The 22,436-nt window shown below is 43.6% G+C and overlaps 1 long non-coding RNA gene across 1 annotated transcript in view; it reads left to right on the top strand.

Annotated features, from left to right (window-relative positions):
- Window positions 1-399: 399 nt before the first annotated feature.
- LOC146404750 (uncharacterized) overlaps window positions 400-22,436 on the top strand; it is a 44,740-nt gene continuing 22,703 nt past the window's right edge. Inside the window, exon 1 of the long non-coding RNA XR_014839685.1 lies at window positions 400-6,452. This is a non-coding gene — a long non-coding RNA (uncharacterized LOC146404750). The remainder of the gene's footprint in view (window positions 6,453-22,436) is intronic.

A 22,436-nucleotide genomic window follows, 5' to 3' on the forward strand; every position in this document is an offset into this window, starting at 1 on the left:
AGTTCAGGCTCAGAGTTCACCCCGCCACCCCGTTTGAATTATTAGATGAACTTGGGGGAAATACACATGATATCAACAAAAGTTTCTCTCTCTGGAGCTCAAACGTCAAGTCTAACCAGTTGAACCATCATCTTTAGCTTCAGGATTTCACTCTTCATTGTTGGAATAATTTCCATCCCGTGATATGCCCATAGGACCTATTTGAAATATCAATCACGTGGGGATAATAGTTTAAGAAATGGCTCACCTTCGGCCCCTTGTCCTGATGAAAACATAGTTGCCTCTGTCTTCAAGAACAAAAGACATGCTTGAGACGCGCTCTTGAGGCATTCTCTTTGTTCTTTAGGCAATACTGTGGGTAAGGAGGCCCAGGAAGTCAGAACTCAAAGTTGAATGATCATGAGAGTTTAACCTCCTCCTGAGGCGGATGGGGAAATGGAGGACCAGAAGGTTTCCTTGATCTGCCTGCCGTTACATGGCTTGTGGGCGTCAGGAGAGGAGAACTTGTGTGTCTCTGCCTCACTGCATTAAATAAAACCATGGGATGTGTGCTGACTGCTGGTCTTGCAACTGGATGCTCTTTCTTTAAAAACACAAGTAGGAGTTCCCGTCGTGGCGCAGTGGTTAACGAATCCGACTAGGAACCATGAGGTTGCGGGTTCAATCACTGCCCTTGCTCAGTGGGTTAATGATCTGGCGTTGCCGTGAGCTGTGGTGTAGGTCACAGACGCAGCTCGGATCCTGCGTTGCTGTGGCTCTGGAGTAGGCTGGCAGCTACAGCTCCGATTAGACCCCTAGCCTGGGAACCTCCATATGCCGCGGGAGCGGCCCAAGAAATGGCAAAAAGACAAAAAAAAAAAAAAACCCAGAAAACAAAAAAAACACAAGCAGGTATGCAGCAAAGAACTTGTGCTTAACCTCTGTCGCAAGCTCCTGCTGTGAGAGGCTGCCCCATGCTATGAGGCCATGAGGACGTTTTGAATAAGGAACCAGCATCTGAGGTTTCTATCCCTGGTTGTGTTAACAGTAGGCTGGATTTGGCCCTGAAATATCCACTGGGTACAGGTGACCACTCCCAGGAAGTGCCTCTAGAGCCCTGTGATTTCTCGCGAGCCTCTCTTTTCATTTTCTGTTGCCTTAAACTCAGGCCATAGAAAAACCAGGCAGGATGCCTCAATTTGGGCCAAATGACCTGTGTAATAGCAGTAGTTACAATTGATTCCAGAGGACACACTCCCTTTACTTCTTTCATTTCTATGTTATGAGGCAAATAGAAAGAAGAATGAATATTTGGAGCAGGGAGTGAAAAATCACCAAGTGTTTGTCCGGAGAGGCCCCAGCATCAACGTGTGAGCCCTTAACCCAGGACAGATTAAAGCACTTTTGACACCTAATACAACTGAGATCAGATATCAGGATTCCGAGAACATCATTAAAAGAAGTGCCATGAGGGGGGTCTCAGCTTTAATCCCAGGTTGAGGGTCTCACTGAATTGTGAGTGTCTGCCCTGCCTGCCAACTGGCAAACCTTCCTGGCAGAACGATGGAAGGTGCTGAATCATAAACTAATGGTAGGGCTGCTCCAGGACAGCTGTCTACCATTGCGGAAGAAGCTGGGTTTAAAGGCAGGAGAGAGAAAGCGGGTGGATGGCTTTGACTTTAATGCCATGTTTCATGTTGTTGTGTTGATTTTAGTTCAGGTTGTATTTTATTTTTTAATTTTTTTTTTTTTTTTTTTTTTTTTTTTTTAGGGCTGCACCTGTGGCATATGCAAGGGTCCAGGCTAGGGGTTAAATCAGAGCTGCAGCTGCCATTCACAGCCACAGCTACAGCCACACTAACACCAGACTGAGCTGCCTCTGTAACCTATGCTGCAGCATGTGGCATCGCTGGATCCTTAACCCACTGAGTGAGGCCAGGGATTGAACTTCCATCCTCATGGACACTAGTCGGGTTCTTAACCTGCTGAGCCACAGTGGGAACTCCTCAGGTTGAATTTGACAGAGGAGGAGCCTATCTTGGTTCCAAGTAGGATCAAGTAAGTGACAAATCATGTTCCAAGTTGATTTTCATTAGCAAACTTGTGGTTTCCGATACGTCCCTGGATCCATAGCATCAGGTCCTGCTGCCTTGGCTGGCCCTGGGCTGGTGGTGGCCAGATGAGCAACCTCTGGGTCACCGTGTGGTGTGAGCCAGGCTGCCAGTCGGCTGCCCCTCCACTTTGGCCTGAGAGTGCGGGAATCTTCCTGAACACTCTTCAAATCAGTTCCTTGAAAATCAATACAGCATGGGTCCCACATTGCTCCACAAGAGAACTGCATCAAGTCTCCTTTGTTAATGTGCATTGGGGGAGATTTAATTACAAAGAGGACGCAACTCTGTCTTGTTTCCTATTTATCAGACCTCCCCTTTCCCGGTTTGGAAATCAGGCTATTCTTCAACCACAGGGTCATGATGTACTCCATGTCATGTATGTTTTTAAGCTCAGACTTTTTTAAAAAAAGTAATTTATTTTATTTAAAAAAAATTTTGGTTGAGCCTGAGGCATGCAGAAGTTTCTGGGCCAGGGATTGAAGCTGAGCCAGGGCCGCAACGACGAATCCTTAACTGCTAGGCCATCAGGAACTCCCAAGCTCAGACCTTCTTAAAACGAAAATGGCCCCATATGGTTTTTATTCAATTATACTAAAGCATTTAAAATATTATTTGTGTTCTTAAAAGTATGAAAAGCCAGATGAGCCATTTATAGGCTTTTACAAATATATAGTTCTCTTTAGACATGAGAAATAGTTATTTGCTCAAGGAATAGGAGGAGAAACTTCAAAAGACTTCAGTTTGCCTGCAAACTTTATGACCCCGAATTTTAAGAGCATCCCAGGCACCTGTCCCACCATTCTGTTTCACTGCACCCTTCAGCTGAAAGTGGAGAGGAAGTTCTCCCTGTAACCTGCCCTTTGCCACAGAAAACATTAACTCCCCACCCAGATACATCCCTACAGTTTTCTCTGTTCATAGCAAGAGCCAGGAGTGTTCTCTCTCTCTCTCTCTCTCTCTCTCTTTAATGGCTGCACCCTTGGCATGTGGAAATTCCTGGGCCAGAGACTGAATCCAAGCCATAGCTGTGACCTATGCTGCTGCTGAGGCAATGCTGGATCCTTAACCCGCTGTGCTGGGCCAGGGATCGAACCCCCACCTTCGCATTGACTGAAGCCACTGCTGTCAGATTCTTAACCCACTGCCCCACAGTGGGAACCCAGGACTGTTTTCTTTTTATTTCAAGATTTTTTTTTTCAACCTCTCTGGCCAGCCCTGGGAGGTACAGTTAGTCATTAGCCAAAAGTTGGCCAATGATGTCTCGTCATTCAGCTCATTTTTTTTTTTTTTTTCCTTAAGTGAAATCTTGAGTCTTAGGTCAGTCTGAAAGTACTGAGTACTTGGTTAAAATCTTCAAGTGGGAAGTAGAAATTCCCCATTTCGCACCAATGATCATTAGCTTTGATCTCCATATTTGTCAAAAAAATCTCTTTTTAATGATGCTGGATAATTTCAGGTCTCTAATTTTAAGCAGGTTTGTGGTCATCTGAACTTTGTGCATTTCAAATGATGCCAGGCCAGAGGATAGCAGTTTTGTGGAGAAAGTCAGGGCCCCTTTAATTTAGGGTAGAATTCCCATATTTAGCAAAATTGTCCCATGCAATATTTGAGACATATTAAAATATTTGAAATTTAGATATAAATCAGCATCGTTTTTTTATCTGGCAACCTTATATTAGGACAAAGGAGTGAGGCCATTTTCTGTGGCCACTGCCTTGAGAAAACCATCCAACACTGAAAAGTCTGTGCCAGAAGGTCATATCAAAGGAACAATCCATCTGGGTTACTTTGAATTTCAGGGAGAAAATCTAATCCATTGCTCTAGATCAGGGTCTAAAAGATCAGGCTCTGCACCAAGTAGAAATTGAGGTTAGAGAAAAAAAAAAAAAGAACAGTCACATAAAAACATCTATTGTTTAAATGGCAATAAAATAAAATAACTCAGGAAGAGAGAGAGAACAAAAAAACAAAAAAAAAAAAAAAAAAAAAGGAAAAGCAGATCTAAATCAGGTGACCAGGTTTGACAGTTTTCTGTGTGAGGATGTTCTCTATTACCCATGCGTGTCTTTCTTCCTTTCTTCTCCTGAAACTGCCTGGAAAGATGGATGTGGTTTGCTATCTAGTGATGCTATAGGAAGTTGAGCATTAATGAAGAAAATATGCCTATCTGTCCCGGCTCAGACCTTCTTGGTGCTTAATGCTAACCAGCTTCTCTCCTGGTTAGTATTAAGATGGTGTCACAGGCTCTCTCATGCAGCCAATACTTAATGCACATAACAGCCTTGTTAAACCATTAAGGAAACAGGCATGGACCCGCAAATCTGCCACCATGGCATCCTGACTCCTTCACATCAGTGTGCTGCTGGGGGAGAGGTCACTGTTGTGGAGGGTGGGATACTGTGCTAGAAATCCCGAGACCAGGGACACCCAGCTTGCCCGTCTATTTTTCAGTTTCCTTCCCCTTCAGTTAGAGTAATAATAATCTCTGTCCTTTCTATATAAAAGGGTGGATGTAATAACCACACAGGCCCATGAATGACCAAGTCTTCTGAAATGGACAGGATTCCAGATAAACAGGAGATGGCCATTTCCCTATGGTAGTTTCTGCTGCCCTCTTGCTGGTGGGATGGCTTAATGACCTGGTTCGCCCAGAAGAGTCCAGATTTACACCAGTTTTTGCAGTGTGATCATTAGTACTATTATTTTTCAGATGCACCTGTGGCATGTGGAAGTTACCGGACCAGGGATCAAATTCTCACTACAGCAGCGATCTGAGCTGGGGTGGTGACGATGCCGGATCCTTAACCCACCGAGCCATGCAGGAACTCCCCAGTATGATTATTTATAGCATCTCTTTCACTCACAAACATGGAAGATGCATTATGATGTCCCTTGAGTTATGGCAAACGTGTGTATCCCAACCTAGGATAGATTTGACAACAGACACAAAATACTTGAAACGAGGACGTGGTCATTTTGATTTGTCAGAGGTCACACAATTGCAAAGCAGTCAAGGTGAGTGTCCGTCTTCCAGTCCTTAGGTCAGGCTCTGTCGCTACACCCGGTCCCAGCTGGACTCAGATTGCTGATAATGATGTCCCAGGCAGAGAACAGGTTCAGTATAGCTTTTTCTTTCCTCCCCATGATCCCAAAGGACAGGAGTCCTCAACCTTGGCTCTGCAAAGAACACAGACATGCTTTGCTCTGGGGAGTGTCCCACCTGCACTGGAGAATATTTAGTAGCAACTCCGTCCTCTACCCATGAGATGCTGGTAGCACCCCCGCCGTCCCACTCATGACAACCTCAGTTTCTCCAGACGTTTTGCTAAATATTCCTTGGGGGTCCAAATCATGCCCCTTTGAGAATCACTATTCTTGGAGAAAGGGATTTTTGAGAGAAAAATTTCGTTCCGTTCAAGTCATAATTGGACCTGGTAAAGTGGCCAGTGGTACCAACTCCAAACCATAGACCTAATAATGACAAGGGCACTCATCGCTAATATATTTAAAGCCCTTTATATTTACCAAAAGCATCCTGTGCTGAGGCCAAGGCATCTCTGGGAGGAGGGAGAAAGTCTGTGGCCATGTGTGTGTCATCTCTGGGAGGAGGGAGAAAGTCTGTGGCCATGTGTGTGTCCACCCCTCCTGTGCTGGGTGGCACTCCCGGGATCTGGAGAGTATGAGTGATGGTCATGAGTGGGGCTGCTTAACGACGTCGAGTAGTCAGATCAGTTGCCAGGCAATGATATCTTATTCAACACTGGAGGGGTCTTTAAAGAAGTTTTTTGTTGATGTATATATAGTTGATTTACAATGTCATATTAGCTATATATATAGCTGATATATATATATTCAATAAAAATTTTTTATTGAAGTATAGTTGATTTACAATGTTGTATTAGCTATATATATATATGTATACATATACAGCTAATATATATATGTATTCTTTTTAGATTATTTTCCATTATAGGTTATTATAAGATATAGGTTATTATAAGATATTAAGCATAGTTCTCTGTGCTATACAGTAGGTCCTTGTTAGTTATCTAGTTTACATATAGTATATTATCTGTTAATCCCAATCTCCTAATTTAGCCCTCCTCCACTTTCCCCTTTGGTAACCATAAGTTAGTTTTCTATGTCTGTGAGTCTATTTTTGTTTTGTAAATAAGTTCATTTGTATCCTCTTTTTTTAAGATTTCACATATAAGAGATATCTTTTGATATTTGTCTCTCTCTTCTCCTTCCAACATTGGACGGGTCTTTATGAAGGCTGAAAGAGTTAATGCATAGTGAAGAGTACACATCTTGTAAGAAGAATGCTTCACAGTCCAAGGCCCATCCTTGTTTACCAAGGTAAGAAACTGATGCTTCTTCTTTTTATGTATTTATTTTTTCATGGCCACACCTGAAGAATACAGAAGTTCCCCAGCTAAGGGTCAAATCAGATTAGAACTGCAGCTGCCAACCTCTGCCGCAGCCACAGCAACACTAGATCTGAGCCACACCTGCAACCTATGACACAGCTTGTGGCGAAGCCGGATCCCTAACCCACTGAGTGAGGCTGGGGATCAAACCAGCATCCTCAGGGAGACAATGTCAGGTTCTTAACCCGCTGAGCCACAATGGGAACTCCCTGATGCTGCTTCTTAATAAAATAGTTCACACCCTGTCTCGAACCTTCTCCGAGCTCCATACCTTCTGAACAAGGATGTCAGCCTCTGACTTCTGAGCAATACTGATAGCAAACACAGAGTCTGAATATTTGCTCATTCTTTTGCAAAAAAAGTACAGCCTTTAAGCCTGGGATTATTGTCAACCAATATATAGTCTACTTCATGAATGCTGAGCAGGTGCTGTAACTGGGGGGTCTCTGGCGAATGGTGGTGTGTCCTCATTCTCCTTGTAAAATCAGTGACCTCCATTTAAAAATACATTTGCTGAGGGAAAAAAATCACCTAACTCCCCTCTTGGGGGCAGTGATCTGATGGCTTGCTTTAGAGACATGTGGACATCCTGATTCTTCCTGTATAATTATTCAAGCAAATGGAGACTTGGGGCAGAGGGGGAAGGTACCACGATTTATCCCCTTATGCCTGACAATCTGGGGGCTGGACATTCTCCTGTTGTAGCTGGGATCTTTCAATTCTAGATTGTGGTAGAGGAATAGAAGCAAAGAGAAGCAAGGTCTCTGGGGGCTTGATTATTGACAGGGAACTGTGAATAATTAACATGGATATCAACCGGTAGAATTAAGAACAATGATGAATCATAGTGTTATGGGGATCAAACAAGGACGGTGGGATGTCAGTGAGTGGGAGATGCTGCAGCACGGCACAGAGTTTTCTTACTTCCAGAAGTGCAGGTGGCATTATAGGACTTGATAGTGGAAAAGCCATCATCTCACCCTGTTGAGCTGGACACTTGGTTGTCCGTTCCGAAGAATTCCTAAGGAAGGAAATTCTATTCTAACATTTTCATTTTTGTCCCTCACTGGAGTTAGCATCCTCAAATACTCAAATAATTGGTATCCAAGAGTAAAGGTTGTGCATACACGTGGGAGATTTCACTAGAGTGACAGATGGATTCATGGTTCTAGGGAGCAGGTAAGGATTTGGGCGTTGATCCTGCATAGCCCAACTGCAAACACTCCTGCTGAGGGGCCATTGGAATGTGAAACAAGTATCCTGGGACCCTCAAGCCAAACTCTTCCAGCAGAATAAATGAGCTAATTCTATGGTATCAGCCCTTAGATGCGCCTGTCTCCTATATCCCTTCTGATCATTACCTTGGCCATCAGACAGTTCTGCTACATTACTCGACTATACAGCCGAGAGTGAATCGACAGTAAGAAAATGACTCCATTGCTTTTATGAACTGGCTCTAGGAAGACTCGAGTCCATTTCCATTACTGGGATGTGTTGTGGGCCTAACCAAATGCTTTTGGAAGCAGATAATTAGGCATCGCCGGCTGCGATTGTTTAAAGATGTACAAGGAGGCTGCAGATTTCAGCCGCAGCTCTGTGAAATGTCTTATTGTGTGAAGATCATGCTCGCCTTCAAAAGCGCCTCCAGGGTTATTTCACTGGGGAGTTTGGAAGGGGGCAAGACTGCCTTTCTGGAGCAAACATTGCAGAAGGGGCAATGCAACATTTAAACTGCAAGCAACGGGCGAGCAGTCCTGAGTAATTCCAGCCACACGCACCTTGCCCCGGAAAAAAAAAAAAAAAAAAATCACACTTTCATCGTGTCTGAGAAATCAGGGTGTTGCTTTTGAAATTTTAACCTTCTTGTTCTTAAAATGCCAGTGCCAACATATATAGTTTGTATGTGCTGATATAAAGCATATTTGAAATCTGAAAGCATTTAAGAGTTAAATAACATGAGGCCAGTGTCTGGAATAAATTATTGAAAATGCTGGTGTAAAGGGAACCCATTTGTGACACCTTGTAAGGCCCCAAGGAGAGCCCTACAGAGAAAAGAGCCTTTTCAGATGAAATATATCAAGGACCCGGCAATGATAAAGGGAAAATATAGAAGGAGATCTTTTCCAGACCTTCCCAGGTGGTCAGAAGTAAAGGTAGGATAATTATGGACTCTGTACCTGAGTGAGATCATGTCAGTGTCCACTGAGACCCCGTCAACACTTTTAGAAGTGTTGATGGCCTTACAAGGAAGTGACTTAAAGGTATACACGGATCGCAATAGGGAGGCTATCTCTGGCAGCCCGTTTTCAGGAGCTGATTTCTAGACCTGTAGCAGCTGACGATCAGCTCAAACCTGGATCTTCAGCAGATGGACTTTGGTCCAGCAGCATCAGCACCACTCGGTGCTTGAGAGATGCAGACTCTCAGGCTCCCTGCCAGACCTACCGCATCTGAGTCTACACTACAACAAGATCCTCAGGTGATCTGTTTGCACATTAAAGTTGCTAACCTCTTGGGCTCTCCTGCAAATACTCTGAGGACATAAGTCATGTCATCTCAACATTCTTTTATTTATTTATGTATTTCATGAGTTTTCATTAAATGTTTGCTTTGTGCTTTGCATGAGGCTAAGCCTTGGGAAGATGGGGCTTAAAGAAAGACAGGATTCCTGCCCTCATGACATTTTTTTTTTAAATTTCTTGAACAAATACACATATCAGAATTCTTACAGACCATCCCTCTCTAAAATATTTCATGTATATTGACTCAGTGATCCTCGTACAATTCTGTAAGGGAAGTGTATCATTCTTTTACATTTTAGAGATAAGAAAGGGAAGGCACAGAGAAGTTAAGTAATTTTTCCAAGGCTACACAGCTTGGAAGTTGCAGAGCCAGAAATTGAATCTAGAAGAGTCTGGCTTCAACGTCCAGGCTCTTAACTATGATGTTATGCCAGCAATAACTCAGTCACCTAATTACAACCTGTGATTTTGCTTTTAAAGAAATCAGTGGAATGCTAGTGATAGTTGAAAACTAGGCTGGCTAGGGAAGATGTCTGAGACTATTACTATTGGGACGAATAGGTGGCAGGAAAAGACATTAGCAGTGAGACTGGGGAGGCTGAAAGGGTAGATCCCCTGGGGAGGTATGTAAGGTAGTTGATGCACGGCCTTGGAGGACAGGGCTGGCGTTGGGATGTTACTCCATGTGACCTGGAAAGCCAGTAAATGTTTAAGCAGGAGAGGCGATCTGACTGCCGATTTGAGGACTGAGGGGGGCGTGTTTTGGAGGAAGCAAGCGTGGAAGCAGCAGAAGCCGTCCCAGATGCCATCCAGATCTATCCGAGCCGTCTGGTTGAGAGCTGGCCCTGCCAATGGGCATGGAGAGCAGAGCACAGATTTGAAAGGGAGCAGAATATGCCATCCCAAATATGCCTCTTTGGCCTACAAATTATTTTGAGCTGATTGTCTTTGACAAACAGCAGTCACAGGAGAAGATTTAACAGCAGCATAGAAGTTACCCTTCTGTGAGGAAAATTTCCCCTTCTGAAGGAAATCTCCATTTATAAGGCTGTCTCCCTCTTTATACCGAGAAAAGACGGATGGTTTTATTTATTTATTTTAAAATTTTTATGAGAGTATAGTTTATTTACAGTGCTGTATCATTTTCTGCTGTACAGCATAATATATATATGTATATATATATGTACATATATATATATATATACACTTTTTTCCTCATTCTATCTTCCATCATGTTCTATCCCAAAAGACTAGGAGAAGGATTATTTTAAATCACTGGAAACACTTATCAGTGGTGAAGGCACCCACTGAAATCTGCATAACAACCATATCTTTATTTACTGTGCTTTTTCTGGTCACCTCTCATGTAACTGACCTTCCGGTCCTCTCCCCAACATCTTTCTTTTTGTCTTGAGCTCAAGGAGGTATTTAAAGGGATGGCTTGGACCATCTCAGGAAATTTATTCATTGTTCCTGGGTATCTTCCATGTACACATGAGGGATACACGTCAACGAGCTTCAGTGGGTTTGTATCTTGTAATCTTTTATTACAGGGCATTTCAGCCGAGAACGCAAAAGGGTTGAGGGGAAATTATTTTTACTCTCTTACAGATTCAAGAGCTGATGTGGAGGCAGGACCAAAAGGAATGGTCCCTTGGGCACATATGTGTGTACTTAAAAGATAAACTGAGGCCTATCAAATTTTTTAGGAGTTGATTGGAGCCCAAACTGATTTGAATCAGGCAGCACCAGGTGGGAGGTGATGAGCAGTACTCCAGTGACAGACAGGAGCTGGGGAGAGACTCTTACAGAGAAAAGGCAGACGCAAAGCAAGAAAATTATTGCTTGGCTATAGCTTTAAGCCTAGTTGGTCGTTTGTGATCAGTTGTCCTTACTTTGTTTTTAAAATTTTAAAAAAACTGTTTATTTAAGTGTAGTTGACTTGCAATGTCCCTTCAATTTCTGCTGTACAGCAAAGTGACCCAGTCATACATATATATATACATTCTTTTTTTTTTTCATACTACCTTCCATCATGTTCTAACCCAAGAAACTGGACATCATTCCCTGAGCTGAGGTTTTGCTTTTGTAACCTTGAGCCATGTACAGGCTTAGATTCTGCATAGGTGGCCCTGGCATTAAAGCCACCTCAGTCCAATAGCCTCTTTGTTAAGTTAATTGAAGAGCACACCTGTGGGTATGTGTGTTGGTCTATGTGCATGTTTGTGTGTGTGCATTCGCGTGTGCTTCTCCGGGGCAGTGTTGGTGCAAGGGAGGAATTGGATTGTGCCAGGATTTCCCATTTGAGCACATTGGTTCTTCTAATTTCTGTGATAGGAAAAAGTAGGGATGGATAGGTTGGAGTGGGTGGAAAAGACGCATTCTTCCTAGGATACAGTCAATTTGGGATGCTTGCAGGCTTTCTGAGTGGAGATATCAGTGAGGCATCCATGTCTTATCTTTCTGGCATTTGATTCTGGATCTGGAACAAAATCAGTACTTCATCAGGATTTGTTGAACAGATTGTGAGGAAAAATACCTCCAGGTATGAAAAGATAGCTCCCTAGCTGTTTACTACTGCTTGAAATTCACTCTAGCAGAGATGAAAGTTTTGCTTTTATAGTTGAGAATGGCTTGAAAACCTAGACAACTGCCACAACAAACAAACCACAAATGATGGATAGGCACTACATTAATTTGATTTATGCTAAGGTATACATGACAAACACCAGAACCTTCTTGAGAGCAGATTTCCGTAGGTTAAGTGCCTTGGAAGGGTGTTTTATTTAATAGAGCATTTGCAGTGGCTAGCACAAGAGCTCAATGAAGGTTATTTTGAACGTTGTCTCTAAAATGACTTTTGCTCAAGGCCGGTGCTGGTCCATTCAAGTAAATTTTGTGACTACAAAGCCTTTTATTTTATTTTATTTATTTATTTGTGTTTTTAGGGCTGCACCTATGTTATATGGAAATTCCCAGGCTAGAGGTCAAATCTGAGCTATAGCTGCTGGACTATGGCACAACCACAGCAATGCAGGATCCAAGCTCCATCTGCCACCTACACCACAGCTCCTGGTAACACTGGATCCTTAACCCACCGAGCGAGGCCAGGGATCGAACCTGTAACTTCATGCTTACTAGTCGAATTCATTTCCTCTGCAAAGAACTCCTACAAATTCTTTAAATATGTGAACTTGTCTGAAATTCATTCACTTCCCACAGACACATCATCTACACTCCATATTTTGTTGGTTTATGTTCATCTACTCCCTGACCTCATGTCTATATGAGGGTCACAGCGAAATTACGTTGCACTGAGATGTGCAGAAAAAGTATAGTTTCAAATCAGTTTACTTGTTCAAAACTTACTCCACGAGGGTAAGCAATCTTTTTGACTAAGTGTTCAGATTCCCCCCACCACACTTCATCCTCTCTTAATGTGGTATCGAAGTGAAGGAGAAGGAGCTTCATGGTATCAGGAAGAAGGGGTCACCCCACCATGCTCCTTGGGTGTGTCGACTCATGTCTGCTGAGATCTGGTTTAGCTGGCTGCTTCCTCTTGGCGTTCTGCAGCTGGTAAATTTGTGGTTTGATCCATAGCGCCACTGTGGTCCAGGGACCTCCTGATTGTCCCTGCTTCAGTAGTCTACTTTGGGTCCCTGTCAAGTCCTCCAAAATGTTCTTGGACCAGGCCATCCACCACAGACCTTGCATCCTGCACGGGATCCATGGCCGTGCATTCAAACATGAGCACATACGGCTGCCTGCTTCCCCACCTCCATGCCCTTTCTTCTTCAGACCTTCAAGGGGAAAGCTGCATTTCTTAAGCATGGGCTCATTTTTCTCCAAGTGGCCCCCGTCTTCTCTATTTCAATGAGGCTAAAATGGAGAAGGAGTACAAGGCATATGGAAACCCACACTGGAAAGCGTTTTAGAAATAAATGAGTTCTATATACATATTTGGGATCTGAGTGTGCTGACGAGAGGCCCGAGGCAGTGTGAAATAAGGCCAGGGGGCGTCTCAGAGATATCCTTGATGACAAAGTACATCCATACAAGAGTAACCAAATTGGCCCCCGGAGGAAGAAGATCATATCTCTTTGTTCTTCTGTTGCTGTATTTTCCTTCTTGGCAAAGAAAAATCTTCTCTAAGCTCAGGCAGAATGTCTATGAAAATGAAATTGATTCCATCGAGTGAGTGTCCACAGAGGCTACTGTGTGTCCTATACTCTGCTGTCGAGGAGAAAAAAAATAAAAGGCACATTAACTATCCACAAAGAGGTTTCCAGCTTGTTGGGGAGATATGATCCCCACTTAGGAAGCAGTTGATTTTTGAGATGAGGTGGGGTACGATGGTTGAGGCAAGCCTGTGGCAGGGATGTTGAATGCTGGAGGAGGTGGGGATTGAGAGAGCCACCCTGGACTTGGAGATCTCTAGAGACAATGGTTCATATACTGTGTATGGAGGATGGCTGTGTTGCAGGCAGGTAGAGAGGTGTGAAAGGGAGAGTGTAGAAAGGATGGGCGTGGAAGGGAGTGTACGGAAGATAGGAAGGGGTGCAACAAGAACCAAGGCTCTGAAGTATAGCCGCATAGAACTGCATATCCATATGGTAGCCATTAGCATATGTGCTTACAGAGCACTTAGGACGTGGCTAGCTCCAAATGTCCTATTGCTATAAAATACATACCAGATTTTGATACCTTAATATGAAAAATAGGTAAAATATCTCACCAATAATTTTGAAAATATTGATCACACGTTGAAATGATAATATTTTGGACATATTAAATTATCTTCTGAAAATCAGTTTTCCTGTTTCTTTTGTTGTTGGTGGTGGTGGCCGCACTGGTGGCACGTGGAAGTTCCCAGGCCAGGCATCAAACCCGCGCCACAGCAGCGACCCAAGCTGCTGCAGTTCAGTGACGATGCCAGATTCTTGTGCCACAAATAACTCCTTCCTGCTTCTTTTTATTTTAGAAAAAGTTGAGAATTCCATTCGTGGCTTGCATTAAATTTCTATCAGACAGTACTGGGAAGGAGAAAGAGGTGAGGGAAGAGAATGCCTAGCTGAAGAAATGGGACCCTGCTTCTTAAGGGAAACTTTTAAAAAATAATAATAATAACTAAAAAACTTCTGCAGAAAAGTAATTGCTCATTAATACTGAAAGCAAGCAAAATTTAGTAATATTTCTAAATGAAGCCTTATTGTATGGGTTTCATAAAACTCTAGTAGTTTCATATATTTATATGTACACATATGTATATATAGATGTATGTATATATGGGTAGATATATACCAATAGCCATCCATCTATATGCATATATACATACATATTTATTATATATGCACATACATACATATATATCCATACATTATATGTACACACACACACATATAATATAAATATATTTATGTAAAGAGAGAGATGGGTATAACACAACATTGTAAGTCAACTACACTCCAATAAACATTTTTAAAAAAAGATATGGGTAAGACCAGCTTACTGTACCAAAATCTGTGGCCCCTTGCATGGGCTCTGAGTTCCCCTCAGTGTCAGCAGCGACAGCCGTGGAGCTGCATCTTGGTGGCTTTGATGGTGCGATGGGGAGAGAAAGCTGGCTATGTCCGGTAGGGCTTTGGGAGTCGGGACCTGATTTCCTGGGCAGTGAGGAAACTCAAATACCTGTCCTCCTCTACCCTTTCTGGTGCTGGTCTCTCTGGGTAGCCTTTTGAGGTGCTCTGGTCTGGCTGCTGACTTTTTCTATTCCTGCAGCTTGGACACTGTTGCAAATGCCCTTCATCTCCAAAGGAGGAGAAGGGGATTCTAAAAGACAGGGTCAAAACTTTCTGCCTGCAGCCCTCCTTTAGAATCACTGTGGAGTATCTGGTCAAGTCTGCAGGCTTGGGTGTCCTCTATGGACCCTGTCACAGAGACCTCTCTGCTCCCTTGTCTCCTGAGTTTCTCGAAATCCTTTTCCCGGCTTGGGCTACAGGCCTTACTTCTATTTTCAGTGCCTAGCCCCTTCCTGAATGAGTCGATGCATCTGCCTCACCTGTCAGCTAGAACACAACCATGGCCCCTTGTCCAAAACCTGCTGTTTGTGAGGCTGTTGCCAGGGAAGCAGGTCTGTGTGGGGCAGCCCTCACCGGAGCACAAGACAGGCGGCTTCTGGGTGTCATCTGAGGTTGGTGATAATTATACTCAATAAGGCTCATACCAGAGGGGTTAAAAGGAGACATGATAAACTTGGGTAACCTTGCTACTGTTTGGGACACAGAGATTTATTTTCTGGATTCCTCAAGTCTTTCTCAGGAGATTTGGTCCTGTAAGTCTCGCTGACAGATTTATCCTGGACTCCTGTCATCAATGGCTGTTTTCTCACTAAGCAGGTGGAAAGCAAAAGCTGGGGACGGTAACTGCCAGCTGAGAGGTCGTTTGTGAATTGGCGCCGTGAAGTGGACATAAATTATCTGTATTCTGCAAGGCCGTAGCTATTGCTTCTGCCTCATCCTTGATTTTTTTTTTTTTTTTTTCCTTTGTGAAGGTGTTGGCCGTTGGCATTAGCATTATTGTCTGCAGAGGTAATTAGAGATTGAGGCCCTGCCTGTCCTGAGACAAGGGCCGCCTAGTAACTCCTCTCCCAGGCGGGGTGGTGAGGAGGGAGGGGTTCCGCTATACCCACTAAAACAGACGCGGCAAAATATCATGATAGCATTTCCAGGAATACTTTATTTTAATTAAAGAATTCTTTTTCTTTTTTTTCGGGCCACTCCTGTGGTATATGGAAGTTCCCAGGCAAGGGATTGAACTGGAGCTGTATCTCAGCTCACATAATAGCTCACAGCAAAGCTAGATCCTTAACCTGCTGAGCAAGGCCAAGGATCGAACCCTTGTCCTTATGGATACAGGTCGAGTTCATTACCACTGAGCCACAATGGGAACTTCCTTCAGGAACACTTTAAAACTGCGGTGGTCATGTCCGCTGCCCTCCCTGCTCCTGCCACCATCCCCACCACCCGCAGCCAAAACACCTACCTGCACCTGAGATCCTGTTGTGCAGGTTTCTCAGAGTGAAGAAGCCGCTGAGGAGGCCAAACCCAAAGAAGAACTACAATGCTCTATGGAAACACAATTTTGATACAACTGGGAAATGGCACCAACCCTTCCAAGTCCCTGCCAAGGGCTGATGCCACAGCTGTTTAGGCCAAAGCCTGAGCTCCCCACACGATGCCCACAAAATGCCTGAGGCTCTATTCTTAGAATTTCTTGTATGGTTTCAGTTGTTACTAAAGCAGCGTCCTTCAGGGTCTAACCTAACACGTCCTCCCTGCCCTGCTGACACCTAGGAGTCTGGTTTCTTTTGCTTTTCTGAGCTAAGAGCCCTTTGAGAAGAGCTATGCCATACTTTTTAAGAGGAGAATTCACTGCTGCTGTGTTCCTTCACTTATTGGGCTTCCTCCCTCTCAAAGAAAGGGACTTGACAGTTTGTATTTATTTATGTATTTATTTATTTTATTTTTATGGCTTGCACCCACAGCATATGGAAGTTCCCAGGCTAGTGGTCGAATTGGAGCTGCAGCCGCCAGCCACTGCCACAGCCATGGCAACACCGGGTCCAAGAAGTATCTGCCACCTACACCACAGCTCACGGCAATGCCAGATCCTTAACCCACTGAGTGTTCTGTTCCCAAATGGATGCTGTCTTCCCTCAGGCTGGATTTGAGGATACAGATGGAAAGGCTAAATGATTTTATATCCTTGAAAGGAAGAAGTATTTTCTTTCAAAATTTTCAAAATTTCTTCCTCGCATATCCAGGGCCAGTTTCGTGGGCAGGTGACCCTGGCAATGGTACAGGACATCAAGCTCAGAAGGGCTCCTCCCTTGAATTAATGCTCCCCTGTCACCTTCTTGAATTCTTCACTTTTGAACATGGGGCCTAGCAGTTTCCTTTTGCACGAGGTCCTGCAAATCATGAGGTCCATCTAGTGTACAACCCAGTTTGGATACGTGTGTTTGTGGTGAGGGTGGAGTAGGAAAGTTGTGTTTGTAAGGGAGTTGTGACTTATTCTGGGTTGCAGCCTTTATTTATTTATTTATTTATTTATTTATTTTTGTCCTTTTATGGCCACACCCACAGCATATGGAGTTTCCCAGGCTAGCGGTCGAATTGGAGCTGTAGCTGCCAGTCTACATCACAGCCACAGCAAATGCCAGATCCAAGCCACGTTTGCAACCTATACCACAGCTCACAGCAACGTCAGATCCTTAACCCACCGATCGAGGCCAGGGATCGAACCCGCGTCCTCATGGATTCTAGTCAGATTCATTTCCGCTGAGCCACAATGGGAAATCCTTGCAGGCTTTTTATTAAAAACTTGTTCTTGTTTAATTCAGAGTGAAAAAAATCTGTACTATATGAGAAGCATGTGCTTCCACTGAATTTAGTATCTCACCTTTGTGAGTTCAAAGACTAGTCATTTCTCAGTGCCCGGTGCTATTTTTGGCTTACAGAGCGACCTTTCCTAAGCACTGCTTGCCTTGCTGGCAGTCAGGTTACCACGGGTCAGGGCCCAGATGCTTCATCTATTGTTTTCCCCTTGGGTACACAATGAGACCTTCTAATGAAGTAAGGAGTTGCAGGATTGTTTGTCATCCTTCTAGTTGATAATAATTAAAATAAATCATCAAATTACTTCTAGAAATTTCAGGTCATTACATTCAAAAGACCCAGTGTTATTTTTCAAGGTAAATGTTGAAAAATACCAACATCATAACAAATTGGTTTATCCGTATTGTCCTTAGTAAAGTCCTAATAACATATATATTGAGTATTTGAAAGAAGACATTAGAAAGTAAATCTTTTCTAATATGATTACAATTATTAGCGAGATTATCAACATCAGTTTTAAGATATTATAATGAAGAAAAATAATAAAATAAGAGAAGAATGCAAGTAGTTTTTTTTAAAGGGTAATGTAATTCTCAATCTCATTTGTCAAGGAAATGTCAAAAGCCAGAAGTTTACTTTATTCTGTAATTTAGAGTGAGGCAGGGGCCAGTTAAGCCCTGTCATCTGGTTCTGTAGCTCTGTTGTTGTTTGTAAATATATACGGAGCACTGGGCATGGCTGGGTGGTTTTGAGCATCATTTGCTTTCCACCTTCTCGGCAAAGCAGATCAGAACACAGACCTTCATTCTGAAGACTGTGTCATGTGTTTAAGGGTCTTCAGCACAAATGCTGAAAACTCAAGTATCTCTAAGGCGCCAAGCAACTACCAAACTGGACATGTGCCTGGGTGGGGACTGGGATGAGCTGGAGAGCCATGTCCAGTCTCACATGGCCAGCCCGGCTCAGCAATGATGATAACTGACTGGAGGGGAGGGAATCTCATCAGAAGTTCTGACTTTTCACAAGGTGTAGGTCATCTTCACTGAGAGATCCAGAATGGTGGCTGTGAAAAAAAAATTTTTTAAATTCCTCTGTCGAAAAAGCCATCAAACATCCATGGCTGGATGTGGCCATGGGTTACCGGTCTTTAGCCAGTTCCCTGTGATCGTGTGTGGCCTGGGATGTGAAAAAGGGTAGAGCAGAGGGAAAACATCACAGGGACCTTATTTCCAGACTCATTTTCTTTTCATAAACTCGAACAAACAGGTTCCTTTTTCATAAGGTTATGGGGCCACCCTTTTCTTGTTCCACTTTAGTTGACACTAATTTCACACGGTTCTTTCTTCATGGACTCCCTTCGCCTACCTACAGAAAAAGAGTGAAAACCTCCTGATCTTACTTCACAGTGACGATTAGACAAGAAAGGAGTAGGTACGGACATTTCTGACTGATCAGCCTGCAAGGAGCACGGCCATATGGAGAAAAGGGAGAAACATACCTTTCTGGCTATTATTTGACTTCATCAATATGAAAGCTACGCATACCATGCTGCCATGTGTTCTGGCCTGAGCATACTTTAATGGGGAAGTGACCCGAGTGACCCCATCATCCTTCACGTTCAACCCTGGAGTTTTGTGAAATCAAAGAATTGACTTCCTAGGATTTATGAACTATTTGCCTTATTGGTGAGCTGGTTAGATGAAGCTAAGAATTTTTGATCAAGTTGGTAAAGAAAAGAAAACATCTTTTTTTTTTTTTTTTTTTTTTTTTTTTTAGGGCCACATACACAACATATGGAGATTCCCAGGCTAGGGTCAAATCAGAGCTATAGTTGCTGGCCTATATCACAGCCCCAGCAAGCAGGATCCATGCCACAGCTCTGACCTACACCACAGCTCATGGCAATGCCAGATCCTCAACCCACTGAGCGAGGCCAGGGATCGAATCTGAAACCTCATGGTCCCTAGTCAGACTCGTTTCCATTGCACCATGATGGGAACTCCAGAAAACATCTTTTTAAAGCCATTATCATTTATCTGTGCATGGAATTATAATCACTCCTGTGTAAAATTATAGATGTTAAATTTTATGGAGTCAAATAACTAGACTGTTAGAATAACCCGTCTCCCACTAGAAACTTTCTTAGATTACCCATCTTTTTTTTCTGAAATAGGACCTAAATTGGTTTACTTTGATGGAAATATATGTGGTGTGTGTGTAGGGGGGGAGGTATGTCCAGGGTGGGTCTTTTCCCAAAGAGCAGCTTTTGATGTTTACAGACTCAATGCTGTGACCAAAGTTCACTATAAGATAATCATCTCCAGGGATGCTCAATTCTTACAATTATCCCTAAATCTCTCTCTTCCTCCTTGCTTGCTGTTTTGGTTCAGTGTCTAGCTCCTTTTCTCTCTCACTAGCTTAGTGACCTGTCTCCCAGGACTCTCTTCAAAGCCAAGTGTCAATCTGCTAATGGCTTGCTTCTTTCTCTCTAGTTTTACCCTTTCAAACTTCCCTTCTGAACCATCAGAGACCTTCTTCCCATCATATTTCTTTTTCTCCCTTTCCCTGGATGTTTCCTAAGCAGCCCTATTTTACAGATCCTTTCTTCATTTCCCACAGCTTAGTTGACTCTTCCATCTTTTTTTTTGGTCTTGGGCTGCACCTGTGCCATATGGAAGTTCCCAGGCTAGGGGGTCGAATCAGGGCTGCAGGTGCCAGCCTATGCCACAGCCACAACAATGCTGTATCCAAGCCACAACTGTGACCTATGCCACAGCTTGTGGTGACACCGGATCCTTAACTCACTGTTGGAGACCAGGGATCGAACCCGCATACTCATGGACACTACGTCAGGTTCTTAACCTACTGAGCCACAACGGGAACTCCCCCCTTCATCTTATTTAATCAGTTCTCTGTTCCCATAAAGATGGCATTATTATCCCCTTTTGAGAAGTCTGAGCCTGAGAGAGCTTATGTGATTTAACCAAAGTCACAGAACTGTTAACAGGTAGAAGTAAAGTCTCATTGGGTGATTTTTTTCCTGTTTCCAACCCATTTTTCTTCCCCATTCAGGTAAATGCTTTTCGTCTTTGTTCCATCACATCCCCTGAGAAGTGAACCCACGATTTCCCTCTCATCCCTCCCCTTCCCCCTCTGTTCCTCTCTCCTCTTTCCTTCTTTCTTTGAGCCTTCTTACTTTTGCAGCTGTTTTCCAAAAGCATTTAAGGTGGCTTGCAAAGATGTTTACAATACAGTGAAATTAAAGAAAGAAATTTAAAAGTGAGACAGGAAGAGAGTTGGAGTAGAAAATATGATATGAATGAGGGAGTTCCCATTGTGGTTCAGCAGATTAGTATCCAGGAGGTTGCAGGTTCAATCCCTGGTCTTGCTCAGTGGGTTAAAGATCTGGCATTGCCGTGAACTGTGATGTAGGTTGCAAATGCGGCTTGGATCTGGCACTGCTGCGTCTGTGGTGTTGGCCAGCGGCTACAGCTCTGATTCAACCCCTAGGCTGGGAACTTCCATATGCCATGGCTTCGGCCCTAAAATGCAAAAAAAGCAACAACGTGACATGAATGAGAAGTGAAGTTAGGACCCAACCTCAGCCGTGAGTCAAATTCCCAGAGACACCCTGCTCTTCTTGGTGTGAACCTTCTCCCTGGAAGCACATCAGGGGAGACTTCCTGGAGCCCAAGCGTCAAAAGGCGCTGTGCTCACTTAGTCAACAGATTGTTGGTGCCACAGCTAAAGGCCGGGGTGAGAACAGCTGGCCTTGGGAGAGTGTCCAAATGCCAGCCATTTTATTACTGCCACTAGCCCTGACTGACAACTGCTTTTTAAAGGGAAAATGCCAGTCATGAGGAAGGGCTTGGGTGTCACCCCTCATCTGCATTTAGGCCTTGTCACATGGTCACCCAGGAATGGCTCCTGGATCACCCCCAATGGCTGTCCTGTCGCCTCTGCAGGACTGCTCTTGCCTTTCCCTTCTAGTTTTGCAAAAGTTCTGTGTGAAGAGTCCAGAGACCCATGTCCCTTCAGGCTCTGGGCTGGAGGCCAGTTTTGCCCTCTGAGAATTTCTAAGTCTTGGGGACCTTCCAATTTCTCGATGGCTGGTTCTACTATTGATCTTGATTTCTTTAAACATTTCTTCTTCTTCCTTCTGGAAATTTATGCCTGTTCCTCACATCTGCCTTGTCCTCTGTGAACACTCAGGCAGAGAATTCATTTAATTATTATTTTTTTCGCCTCTGCTGGCTGTAAATTTCTCTTGCCATTTCTCTGACCTCTTGTTCCTTACAGACTTCAAAATGTCTTTGTTTCAACCTCATGTAATTTATCTTGCATTCATTCTGCACCTTTGCTTGTTTTATCCTTTTTAACGCTGCCTTGATTTTCCTCTGTAATAGTCAAGGACCTCCTCCACCTGTTTATAGCTTGCCTAAATGCCCCTTCTTTGCCTTTGAATTATCTCCTTGACACCAACTTCCTCTTCCCTCATCTCCTCCCTCTCCCTTGCCTGAGTATTATTACCGTGCATTGCCTGTTGGTTGGTGATCGCTTACATTGCTTTTCCACTTGTTCGTCTCCCTTCCATCCTATTGCTTTATCCCACTATCACTGTTACCATCACTTTTCAGCCACCTAAGACTCTTCTGACTTGAGACGACTTGCTGCTGCCTCTACTGCCTGCTCAGGATGATGCAGAAATCCAGCCCACCCATCTCTTCTTTCTTTCTTCTTGCAATAAACAGCCACGTTAATTCAAGTTCCTATGCATCGTATAAGAAATCACTCTCCAACCATATGGGATAACTTATGGCTGCAAATAAAAATTCCCCGATGTTTTGCTCCTCACAAGTTTTCACTTCCCCAGCACAGCTTGGGAAGTCCAAGATGTTAAAATCCCTAGGGAGTGCATATTTTCACGAAAATTCAGTTTCTACTTCTAGAATGTTTTTTCCACTCAGAGAGATTTAACTTTGCAGTAACATTACA

Source organism: Sus scrofa, chromosome 3, assembly GCF_054392235.1.
Source record: "Sus scrofa isolate SSC_HxYL_T2T_F1_AM1 chromosome 3, Sscrofa_HxYL_maternal_Yorkshire_Landrace_v2.0, whole genome shotgun sequence".
NCBI classification, from domain to species: Eukaryota; Metazoa; Chordata; class Mammalia; order Artiodactyla; family Suidae; genus Sus; species Sus scrofa.